The sequence below is a fragment of the Bos mutus genome, chromosome 28, assembly GCF_027580195.1.
Source record: "Bos mutus isolate GX-2022 chromosome 28, NWIPB_WYAK_1.1, whole genome shotgun sequence".
In the NCBI taxonomy this organism is placed as follows: Eukaryota; Metazoa; Chordata; class Mammalia; order Artiodactyla; family Bovidae; genus Bos; species Bos mutus.
The window spans coordinates 9,858,584-9,870,276 of NC_091644.1; the positions used below are offsets into that span (position 1 = coordinate 9,858,584).

Below are 11,693 nucleotides of genomic sequence, written 5' to 3' on the forward strand. Positions count from 1 at the left end.
TGCAAAACCAGGAGTATGACTCTATTTGCTTTTACTCTCTGCCTATCCCACAGCTCCCCTGGAACTGTCCCCCACCAACCTCCACAATCCCAGGTTAAACACTAGGCCAGAGGAAATGTCACTGTGACTTGGTATCATTGACTTGGTGCCAAGCAGAAAATAGAGAATTTTCTCTATTTTATAATAGAGAATGAGTTTATTTCAGTAGAAATCCTGAAACACCCCATGTGACAGATGAATTAAAACCCAGAAAACTCTTAAATCTACATTCTTTAAGCCTCAATGATTTGTTTAATTCTGACTCTGGAATCTCTGCCAATAAATTGGAAAGGGAAGAGGTAGGAATCAGTATCTATTGCTACCTCATCTCCTAACAAAGTCTATATACAGGTTTCTGACCCCAATGGCAAAATAGGCCCCATGCTTACCTCTTCCCTCCCCTGATCCCATTGAAACACCTGAAAAAATAAATAAATAAAAATAATGGCAAATGCTTACAAGCATAAAACAGGAAAGGTTCCCATTAGAGGACCAGAAACTCCAGGGAATTTCTGACTCTTGAGTCAAGCGGAAAGTACAGAAGGGAGGTCTCGGAAGGCATTGGGCCAAACACAGGAACACAGCAGTACCCCAGGAACACCCCGTCCCCTCTGGATACAGGATGGAAGGGCAAGCAGCATCCACCTGGGACAGCATCAGTACCTGCCAAGGTTCTCTGCCCCCAGACCGATACCTTCGCTGGGGTCCCTGTGGGAAGGGGTCCCAGCCCACCTCTCCTCCAAAGCATCACCCTCCAGCCAGGGAAGAAGAAACTCAGATGAGGGCACGGTGGAGAGCTTGCCAGAGGAAATCGAACTCTGGCTTCACAACCTGTACACTAGAATACAACCACTACCCAATGTTCAATCTAGAACTTTCTTTACAAGTGTAAATGATAAAAGGTCACCTCAAATTTGAAGAAAATCAACTGCCTAAGGAATATACAACAGGCTGGACCAGTAGAATAACTCGCCTTTGAGTAAACAGAGCTATTGCAGGCTTTACAGAACTCAGAAATGTTGATCAAAGGATACAAGATTTCGTTATGAACAGGATGGACAAGTTCCAGAAATCTAATGTACAATGTGGTGACTACAGTTGGTAATACTGATTTATATTCTAGAAATCTGATGTGAATAGATCTTAATTGTTCTCACCCAAAAAAAAAAAAAAAAAAAAAAAAGGTTAACTATTAATATGTGAAGCGAGAGGTGCTATTTTAACTTGATTGTGGTAATCACTTCACAGTGTATACATATATCAAAACATATTGTGCACGTTTAATATACACAGTTGCTCTTTGTTAATTATATCTGAATAAAGCTGGAGGAGGAATGATTTCAGTTGGCATCCTTAGAGAAATTCAAAAGTAATCATGTGGATTAACACAAAAACAAGGCTGTTCTCTAACACTCCTGTTCAAGGATGAGAAATAAATAACGCCCAACATGTTAACAAAACCCAGCAGAAAGGCCAAGCAATGGTGCAAACTAAAGGATATACATAAAACAGCTATTAAAATGTCAGCAGTGAGACAAAGTCCATCAGAGATTATTACACGTGGATTACATTCCTGTACAACAACAAAAATTTCCCGATGGGGTGAGGACAGTAGGGAGAATTCAAGATTAATGTTTTATTTATATGACCAACAACAAATGATACAAACTGATACCTAATTGCATGGTTTGTATGACTGCATGAATAAATATGTGTATCATGTAAGTACCAACAAAAAGAAAACTGAAGCATCAATATTGCTAATATAGAACTCAAGCCAAAGATTAAATGAGAGAGAAGCAATTTCATACTAACAGAAGATACTGTTCTCTCTGCCTGGAGGACCGCCCCCATGCCCAGCTTTTCAAGGGGCTGGTTTCCTTTGTCTTTTGGCCTCCATTCAATATACCCATGGCAGGCTGGACTTTCTGACAGTTTCAGCTTGAAATCTTTAACAGTTGTCCACTGGTTTCCTTTATAGCACCAACCACAATGCTTTCAAACTAACGTTTACTTATTTACTTCATCATTATTTGTTTCCATAAATATACATGTATGAATCATGAAATGCAGGAAACAGGGTTTTTTTTTAAATTTGCCATTGTATTTCTAGTGCTTACTTAGCACAGTACCTAGAACATAAGAAGCATTCAGTATTTTAAAAATAAACCCCAATACATAACATCACAAACCTTCAAAAAAACTCAAAAACTTCAAGAATACCTTACTAAAATATATTTTAAATAAAGATAAATTTAACAAAACTGCATGATCAAAATAAAATAATTTAGTACAATTCTGAAAATAATGCTTCATATAGAAGTAAAACTAAGGATATAAAAATTTTAATTCATTCAACAAATATGCTTAATTCCTATGAGTCATATCCTGTTAAGTATTTGGGGCAGAGTTGAGAAGGCAATGGACATGTCTACCTCAATGAATGTGCACTGAAATGAATCCAGAACTCAGCTAATACAGCCCACCATCAGACCACATATATAAATATGACATGTATGTATGACAGTGTGTATATGTGTGTTACTATACCCTAGCACATAATATAATGGACTCAGTATGTATCCTGGGAACACTGACAGAAATTGAGCATGTTCTAGGTGACAAAAAATACATTTTTTCTAAATTGAAATCCTTCAGACTACTTTCTCTAAGCACAATGTAATAAAACCAGAAATTAATAAACCAAGTGAAGTCTCTCAGTTGTGTCCAAATCTTTGCGACCTCTTGCACTGTATTCCGGGCTCCTCAGTCCATGGAATTTTCCAGGCAAGAATACTGGAGTGAGTTGCCATTTCCTTCGCCAGCGGATCTTCCCGACCCAGGGATTGAACCTGGATCTCCCGCGTTGCAGGCAGACGCTTTACCATCTGAGCCACCAGGGAAGCTAAAAGCAAAGTCGCTCAGTCGTGTCTGACTCTTTGCGACCCCATGGACTGTAGTCCAGCAGGCTCCTCCACCCATGGAATTGTAGGCAAGAGTACTGGTGTGGGTTGCCATTTCCTTCTCCCGCGGATCTTCCCAGCCCAGGGTTCGAACCTGGGTCTCCTGCTTTGTGAACAGATGCTTTACCGTCTGAGCCACCAGGGAATCTGACGGAATCAGTAATAAACAAAGAGGAGCCAACAACTCTAAGTATCAGGACATCCAAATAAATCTGAAGCCAAACATGAAACCAAAATTGGAACTAAACCACAATTAGGATATTCTGTGCATAAACATATGGGATTTAGTCAAGGTAACAGAAGGAAAATTCACAGAATTAACTACTTTTTAGAAGAAAAAAAGTAAAATAAATGAATCAAGTATCCAACAAAAGGACATAGCAAAATGAAATAAACCAAATAAATACGAAAAAATATTAATAGTACACTCAGAAATTTAAAAAATAAAGGGGAAGATTACTTAATAGATAAGTAAATTGAAGAGCTGGTTATTCTTGACAATTAAACATGAAACAGACCTAAGTCAGGTCAAGAAGAAAAGAGATCACAGCCATACCTGAGGATGGATTCTTATTGCTCCAACAGAAGGAATTCCATAATAATAACCTGAAAAAGACATGTTCTGTCATATACACCATCTCATATGATAATAAAGGACCACAAAATTATTTTATGGCTTTGAAGGAGAAAAGAGTATTTTTTTCACTTCTAACTGAGCAATCACCCATAAACTATCAATAACACTGACAAATTTGGGAAATGTTTGATCAATGTTTACAACACATGCAAAAGCTTTCTTAGAAATTTTTCTTAGGTTATATAAAATAAACGTCATTTTTCTACAAAATAGTATGGAAGCTGGCATCTTTAAAGATCTTTTTTTCATTGGAGAAATTATTAAAGATGCCTGATGGGTATATGATACTTACTATATTTACATCAAATATTTGCCTAAATATAGTGTTCACAAGTTTAGGGTCTTTGTATTGCTATGTGATCACAGTTCATTTTTCAGATAGCACTTGGTTTTTTTCCTGCGTACAAAGGAAACATGGACTCACTACACAAAATGTGAATGTTCTAGGCATGTATAAAAAGATATTTTTAATTCAACCACTCAGAAAAATGTCACACACTCATATCTAAGTTTTACAAAATTTATATATTCTTTCATTCTTAATTTTTATATAAAATTATATTTGATATATACTGAATCATTATGTTGTACATCTGAAAGTAATATAATGTCATATGTCAACATTTCAATAAAAAAGGAAATGAAAAAAGATACACTTGATAGATATCATTAAGATTCATTTAATAAAATAATATCCCTTCATGAACGTGAAAAGAAAGAAAGGGTTTGTAAACACAGGCACAGTGGCGGCTACATAGTTACAAGGGAGCACTCTATGCGACCCCACACAGCAAGTGGGATTACCACCTAGGCAGTTCTTTAAGAAATCAAATATAAACAAAATTAAGCAAAAATTACAGAGCTTGAATGGACCACAGAGAAACTACTGGGTCAGCTGGGTAGCTCAGAACCCAGACCCTGGTTTTGGACTCTGCCTGGAACCTCTGTCCCTGCAGCCTTGGGTCACTACTTTCAGTCTCTCTAATGACACTTCCAAAATTGATGCTGTGTGGTCCAGCTTCTGTTTCAAAGCGCAAGCCGGTGTATCTGGCTGTCAAAGTCTGGGCTACATGGCCACAGCATAGCTCAAAGGAGCCTTATCACATCTTCTGTGGAAGGTGGGCTCTACGCATAAATGCACAAAAGCTCTGCCTAAATACAAGTATGGGATTCAGAGACTCAATAATGAGAACAGACACTCAGTCACCACGGTGGTTATACAAAATCTTTACTGGGGAGTAAAGCAGATTTTAATCAGCATTTCAGCAACCTCATCCCAGTGCCCAGGAAGTTGTAAAATAGACACTTATCTACCCTCTCAAGTTCAGTACTACTACTGATCTCACCCTGATTTCATCCAACACTTATTTAGAGTTCCTGATATGAGCAAGGTGTGATTCCAATTGTTCTCTATATCTCCACCTATACACCTCCTATGCTCTCAATGTCAACAGGTCTCTAACCTGACCATGACCTCCTTTACTCTCTGTAAAATAAGGAAAATCAAAGGACTCAATAAAGAGATTACAAGGCTTGAATGGGATCAGGCACGCAGCACTGTGCCTGAAACATAATCAGAGATGAATAAACATTAGTATTATACATTATCTTTATTATTATCCTTTCTTGCCTCCAACCTGATCCTCCCACATCACTATAAACCCACTTGACTTTTATGTAGTTTTCGATCCCTCAAGACCTTCCCATGCCACCTGCTCTGTGAAGGGCCGTGGCGCCTAGGTAGAGCCCTCTCTCTGGATGCAGCCCTGAGACAGGCTCTCTGGACACTCCTAACTCCCAGTCACAGAGCTCCAGCCATATTCCCCGCCTTTTGCTCCCTGAACTCTCCAAGATCTTTCATGCCTCAGGCCTTTATCTGTGCAGCCCTCTCTACCTAGAAGCTTTTGCCCAAGATCTTTACCTGACTGCCCCCTTATCTTCTTCAGTTATGAGTTTATCCCTCTTGTCCTTTGAGAGAATTTCCCTAATCACTCTACGTGAAATGCAACTCTCTTCTTGCCCCATCCCTCAATCCTCTGCCCACTTCTCCACCTATTTCTTCATTATAACTTTTTATTTTATACTGGAGCAGAGTTGATCACCAATGTTACACTAGTTTCGGGTGTAGAACAAAGTGATTCAGATGCACACATACATGTATCTACACCTTTTCAAATTCTTTTCCCAATTTGGTTGTTACATAATATTGAGCAGACTTCCCTATGCTACACAGTGGATCCTTGTTTGTTATCCATTTTAAATATAGCATATAGATTTAAATACAGCAGTGTGTTTGTATCATTGCCTGCGATGATTCTTCTCTGTTAACCCAGATACGGTCTATCTTTCCCCCATTAGAATATAAGCTCAGTGATATAAACAAGCTTAGTCCCAGGACTTCAATAAATGATACATGGATGGATGCATGCATTCATGAATCAATAGGCACTTCTGTTATTCTAACACTTGAAATCTAAATGACTCTCTGCTTAATGCATTAGAATGAGTGTTGAGAGACAGAGACTGGGTCCCTGTACACTTAGTGCCTAAAATCATGACACAAGCTTTCTGCCGACTTATTTTAACTCATTTTCTTTGTACCAACACAAAGAAACAAATGGGACACTAGAGTACCATTCTAGAAGGCATTGTTAATGCGTAAGAACTCAGGCCTGCTGTAAAGTCAGAATTGAGAAACCAAGGTGCCAATAATTAACACGTGTCTATTAGAAAGAGGACGGTGGCCCAGAGTCAAGTAACAGGAAGGATTTTGTGGTTGTATGGTTTCGCTTTGTTTTGGTTTGGTTTTTAAATAAAGGATATGATGATGTTGGCAAGTTGCTGATTACACAAGGAGAGGGCTACAATTCAATGCAGGCTGATACCTCTTCCAGCTCTGATATCATAATTCCAGAATTTTGAGCCCTTCCCTTTCTTTCTAAAGCAGAAACCTGATCGTGCAGCTCCCCTGCTGAAAAGCCATCAGGCTCGACTGTCACAGCAAAAAGCAATTGGACTCATGCGGCCCGTCTCCCTCGCCAGCACCGCCTCTCTCCCTCTAGAGCCCCCTCTGGTTTATGTGAACCAAGGGTCCTTGCTAAGGCGCTCTGCTCCTTCTCCCTCAGCGTGCTTGTCTCCCAAACAGCAGGGACCGAGTAAAGTTGTGATGTGCGGCTTGCCTTTGCTGGCTTCTCTGTTACTCCTGGTCCATTACCTGTTGACATTCCCTTAACTATACTGTCGTTGGACTTGGAAATGATTTAAAACCAGACTGCTTTAAGACTGCCGTCCCTTGGGGTAACAGCCTGGCTTTGCACTGACTGTTTGCTATGCAGATTGCTGCTGCTGCTGCTGCCAAGTCGCTTCAGTCGTGTCCAACTCTGTGCGACCCCATGGACGGCGGCCCACCAGTCTCCCCCGTCCCTGGGATTCTCCAGGCAAGAACACTGGAGTGGGTTGCCATTTCCTTCTCCAATGCATGAAAGTGAAAAGTGAAAGTGAAGTCGCTCAGTCGAGTCCGACTCTTAGTGACCCCACGGACTGCAGCCCACCAGGCTCCTCCATCCATGGGATTTTCCAGGCAAGAGTACTGGAGTGGGGTGCCATCGCCTTCTCCAGCCATGCAGATTAGTTTGGGATTTACCTCATTGTTTTTGTACCTTCCTCAGACTTGGTGAGCACCCCCATACTTCAGCTGAGGGTAAGACACTCCTCATCCCTTTCCCCCTCCACAGCCCTGTCAGATGCTTCTTCACTCAACCCTGCAGAGGAACACACCTAACTTTGTGCACTGTCCTGCACCTCTGCCAGAGTGCCCCAGCTCCTCCTCTGCTGTCAGTATCAGGAGCACTTCTACTGTCTGTCTTTTAATGCTTCCTGTTCTAGGAATGAGCACTTAGCACAGAGATCAGCTTTAAATAAGGAGAAGGAAATGGCAACCCACTCCAGTATTCTTGCCTGGAGAATCCAGGGACAGGGGAGCCTGGGGGGCTGCCATCTGTGGGGTCACACAGAGTTAGACACGACTGAAGCAACTTAGCAGTAGCAGCACCTATTTTTAACTTATGTGCAGAGTACATCATGTGAAATGTTGGACTGGATGAATCACAAGGTGGAATCAAGATTGCCGGGAGAAATATCAACAACCTCAGATATGCAGATGATACCACTGTAATGGCAGAAAGTGAGGAACTAAGAGAAACTAAAGAGCCTCCTGATGAAGGTGAAAGAGGAGAGTGAAAAAGCTGACTTAAATTCAACATTCAAAAAACGAAGATCATGGCATCTGATCCTATCACTTCATGGCAAATATATGAGGAAAATGTGGAAACAGTGTCAGATTTCATTTACTTGGGCTCCAAAATCAATGCAGATGGTTAGTGCAGCCACAAAATTAAAAGATGCTTACTCTTTGGAAAAATAGCTATATCAAACCTAGACAGTGTTTTAAAAAGCAGAGACATCACTTTGCCAACAAAGGTCCCTATAATCAAAGCTATGGTTTTTCCAGTAGTCTTGTATGGATGTGAGAGGTGGACCATAAAGAAGGCTGAGCACTAAAGAGTTGATACTTTTGAACTGTGGTGTTGGAGAAGACTCTTGAAAGCCTCTTAGACTGCAAGGAGATCAAACCCATCAATCCTAAAGGAAATCAGTCCTGAATATTCATTGGAAGGATTGGTGCTGAAGCTGAAGCTCCAGTACTTTGGCCATCTGATACAAAGATCTGACTCATTGGAAAAGACCCTGATGCTGGGAAAAAATGAGGGCAAGAGGAGAAGGGGATGACAGAAGATGAGATGATTTGGATAGCATCACTGACACAGTGGACATGAATTTGAGGAGATTCAGAGAGATGGTGAAGGACAGGGAAGCCAGGCATGCTGCAGCTCATGGGCGTGCAAAGAGTTGGACACAACTTAGTGACTGAACAACAACAAAGCTATTTTTTTATCTTTTCCTTGTCTACTTTTCAAACTATATAAATAACTTTTGGATAAATAATAGATACACAATATAAAATAAAAAAAGTATTTTTGGTTCAGTTCAGTTCAGTCGCTCAGTCGTGTCTGACTGTTTGCGACCCCATGAACCGTAGCACGCCAGGCCTCCCTGTCCATCACCAACTCCTGGAGCTCACTCAGACTCACGTCCATAGAGTCATCCAGCCATCTCCTCCTCTGTCGTCCCCTTCTCCTCCTGCCCCCAATCCCTCCCAGCATCAGAGTCTTTTCCAATGAGTCAATTCTTCACATGAGGTGGCCAAAGTTTTTGGTTAAGAGGCACAAAATTGGAAGCTTTTAACTGCATATTGATTTTATTCAGCTTCCTAGTATTTGTCATGCTCAGTACTCAAATCCAGGTAGTTTAAAATGTACCCCCAGGAAACTTCATTTTCTCTTTAATTTGCTCAATAAATTCGGGATATCTTTCTGTTGGCATCATAAATGTATTATTCCCCACATGTACGTGAATGCAATACAGTCAGCGTCGACGTGTCTAGTTAGTCTAGCGATTCAGTCTCCTTACCTGTAACATTAAGATGAGGAAAACTGAGTAAGCATAAGTGATCTGCCCTAAGTAACAAGCTAGGAGTCGGAGACAGGCCTCGGAGCAGGCGTCACAGCCGAAGCACTCTGCTCTTGGCCCTGGAGCACTCCCGCTCTGGGGCTGAGTTCTACCCTGCTGGGTGAAGCAGTCACACACACAGGCGAGGTGAAGGGTAGAAAGCAAACCCTGGCTTCAGAAATGGTGGTGTCTAATAACCAGTAACACACAGATCCTGCCTGAAGTCACCGTCAGCCCCCCTGCTTAGAGAGGCAAGTATGCCCAGGGCACCAGTCAAATGGGAAACCAGTGGTGCTTGGCGGGCAGCTATCCTTTGTATGTCCTACACCCTGAAGCGGAACTCCGCCCGTGCCGGACAAGAAGGCCTGATCCTAGGTCTGAGGGGCTCCTGCTCTCCAACACCTATCACTTCTTCCTGCTCCAAGGAAACCTCCCCTCACTCCAGCCACACAGAGCAGAGGAAGTGACCAAAAAAGGCATTAGGCTGTGAGGCCTGATCAGGGGCTACGAGCCGCAGTTCTGGCTCTCACATCTGTGATGTGCGCAGATAATTTCAGAGAGGGAAAGAGAGACGGGGCCACTGCTGGCCTTCCTGTGCTGCCCCAGGAAGCAGGAAGCAGGAGGTTTCCACCACACAAAGGAGAGAATAAGTGAGTAAGCATATCCCAAGGACACTGCCCACAAGCATGGCTGGCTCCCCCGGCGCCCTGAAGGTGATGTCTGAGACTGTTTCCGCCTCCTGGCAGTGTTGTTAGGGAGACAGGGTGCCAAGGAGGAATCAGCCAGGGAACTTCTGGAAAGTTTCTAACAATTGGCATTTCAAGTTTGCCTTTTTCTGTTCCCCCAGAATGTTAAAGAATATGGACATAAATCGGTACTAAAAGCACAGAAGGGCCTGTAAGTGAAACCCCAATTCAATCAGGCAGAATATGTCTGATTTTTTCAGTCCAGAGAGTCAGCCTCCCTCTGGGAACAATGCACAGCCTTCTGAGGGTAACTGTTCAATCTGTCTCATTCCTACTGTTTTCCCTGGCTTCTCTCCTAGACCGTCTCTGGGTGTGTGTGGGGAGGAGTCACATGGTTTGACAGCAGTGGAGGGGAGGTAATGAGTTCCAGAGTCTATGCTAAGCTGCCAAGGAACTACTCTAGTGTCTGAAACTGTTGTCGGCCCCATGCTAGGAACCAGATGCCTGTGTAGCAGTTAGAGTGGAAGTGTGTCCTTCCTGAGCTCAGTGTCCTCCTGCATTCTCCGCTGATCCCACTAACCACAGAACATCCCACGATGCTGCCTTACTCACTGTCTCCCCTGGACAAGCCCCTGACATGCACTAACTGATTCCCTATCACGATGAACACACTGGCAGAGCCGCTGGCTCCCAATCCAGCATCCACTCCGAACAGGAGCCCCAGGTCGGATGAGGACTCTAGAGACCCTTCTCTGGCTGAGCCTGCCTTGCATGACAGTTGCCTACCAGAGCCCCAAACAGGGAGCTCCCCCACACACCCTAGGCGTCCCTACCTGCTGACCCAGTACACCTGCTTCCCTGGGTAAAGCCAGGGGAGCAAGTATCAGTGCACTCATCTGCCCCTCCTACTCCCACTCCTCCTCCAACCCTCTACCAACGGAGGATAAGAATCTCACTTGCTTACCCTGCCTTCATCAGTGTACACTCCAGACTCGTGGTTAATCCTTCATGGCAGGTTTCTTCTCAGCACTGTGGGAGGACGTCTGTCTAGGAGGATGGATACCCAGGAGAGAAAGTTATGTGTATGGAACACGTCAGAAAGAGAGCACATTTTTCTTAAAAAAAAAAAAAAAAAAAAGGATCCTCCCTTACACTGTCTGGGAGATTCTACAGAAAGAGCCCTTTCTTGAAGCTGGAGCCAGAATCCCACCCAGAGTGTCCTCTCCAAGGGATGCTCAGTTCAAGAGGACAAGGTTCCAAGAGGAAAAGAAGGCTTAGCTCACCTGGGGGACCCTGGTTCATGGGTAAGCCCTCAGCTGTCCCATCTCTCTCATGGGTGACATTTGGCCCTAAAAGAGCCAACTCAACCACTGTCCTGGGGTCTAGTCAGTATGTTAAATGGGTAATCAGAGAGTGGTGGGGACTCCAGTGAAGTGCAGGCCTGAGCACCTCACTTGCACACGATGTGGAAATAGGCTGTGCCTCCTCTGCAGGTACACTGTAGTACTGGGACACGAAGCGGACCTGCCACTGCTGGGGAAGACAGAGCCCTGGAAGCTTCCGTTTCCAAAGTGAAAGAACAAGAATATCTCCCGGGTTGTGAATATCTATCAGGAAATAACCACAGGGCCCTGCCTGCCAGTTCTCCTCTGAAAACAAATGACAAAAACAAACAAAATCCTAAAACAAAGACTATAAACCACTAAGAAAAATTACTTCAAGGAGGGGTTGTAAAGAGACTGCCAAGGAGAATAAAAAACAAAACCGAGGTGTGTTATAAATCAGCAGCTCTTTTATGGA

The 11,693-nt window shown here is 43.0% G+C and overlaps 1 long non-coding RNA gene across 1 annotated transcript; it reads right to left on the reverse strand.

The window, feature by feature from the left end:
• Positions 1-1,651: 1,651 nt before the first annotated feature.
• LOC138986097 (uncharacterized) lies at positions 1,652-10,984 on the reverse strand. The gene is made up of 3 exons (XR_011462992.1): positions 10,858-10,984; positions 3,559-3,608; positions 1,652-3,149 (listed from the first exon to the last, which is right to left on the reverse strand). It is a non-coding gene; the product is annotated as an uncharacterized lncRNA (long non-coding RNA).
• Between the last annotated feature and the right edge of the window lie 709 nt (positions 10,985-11,693).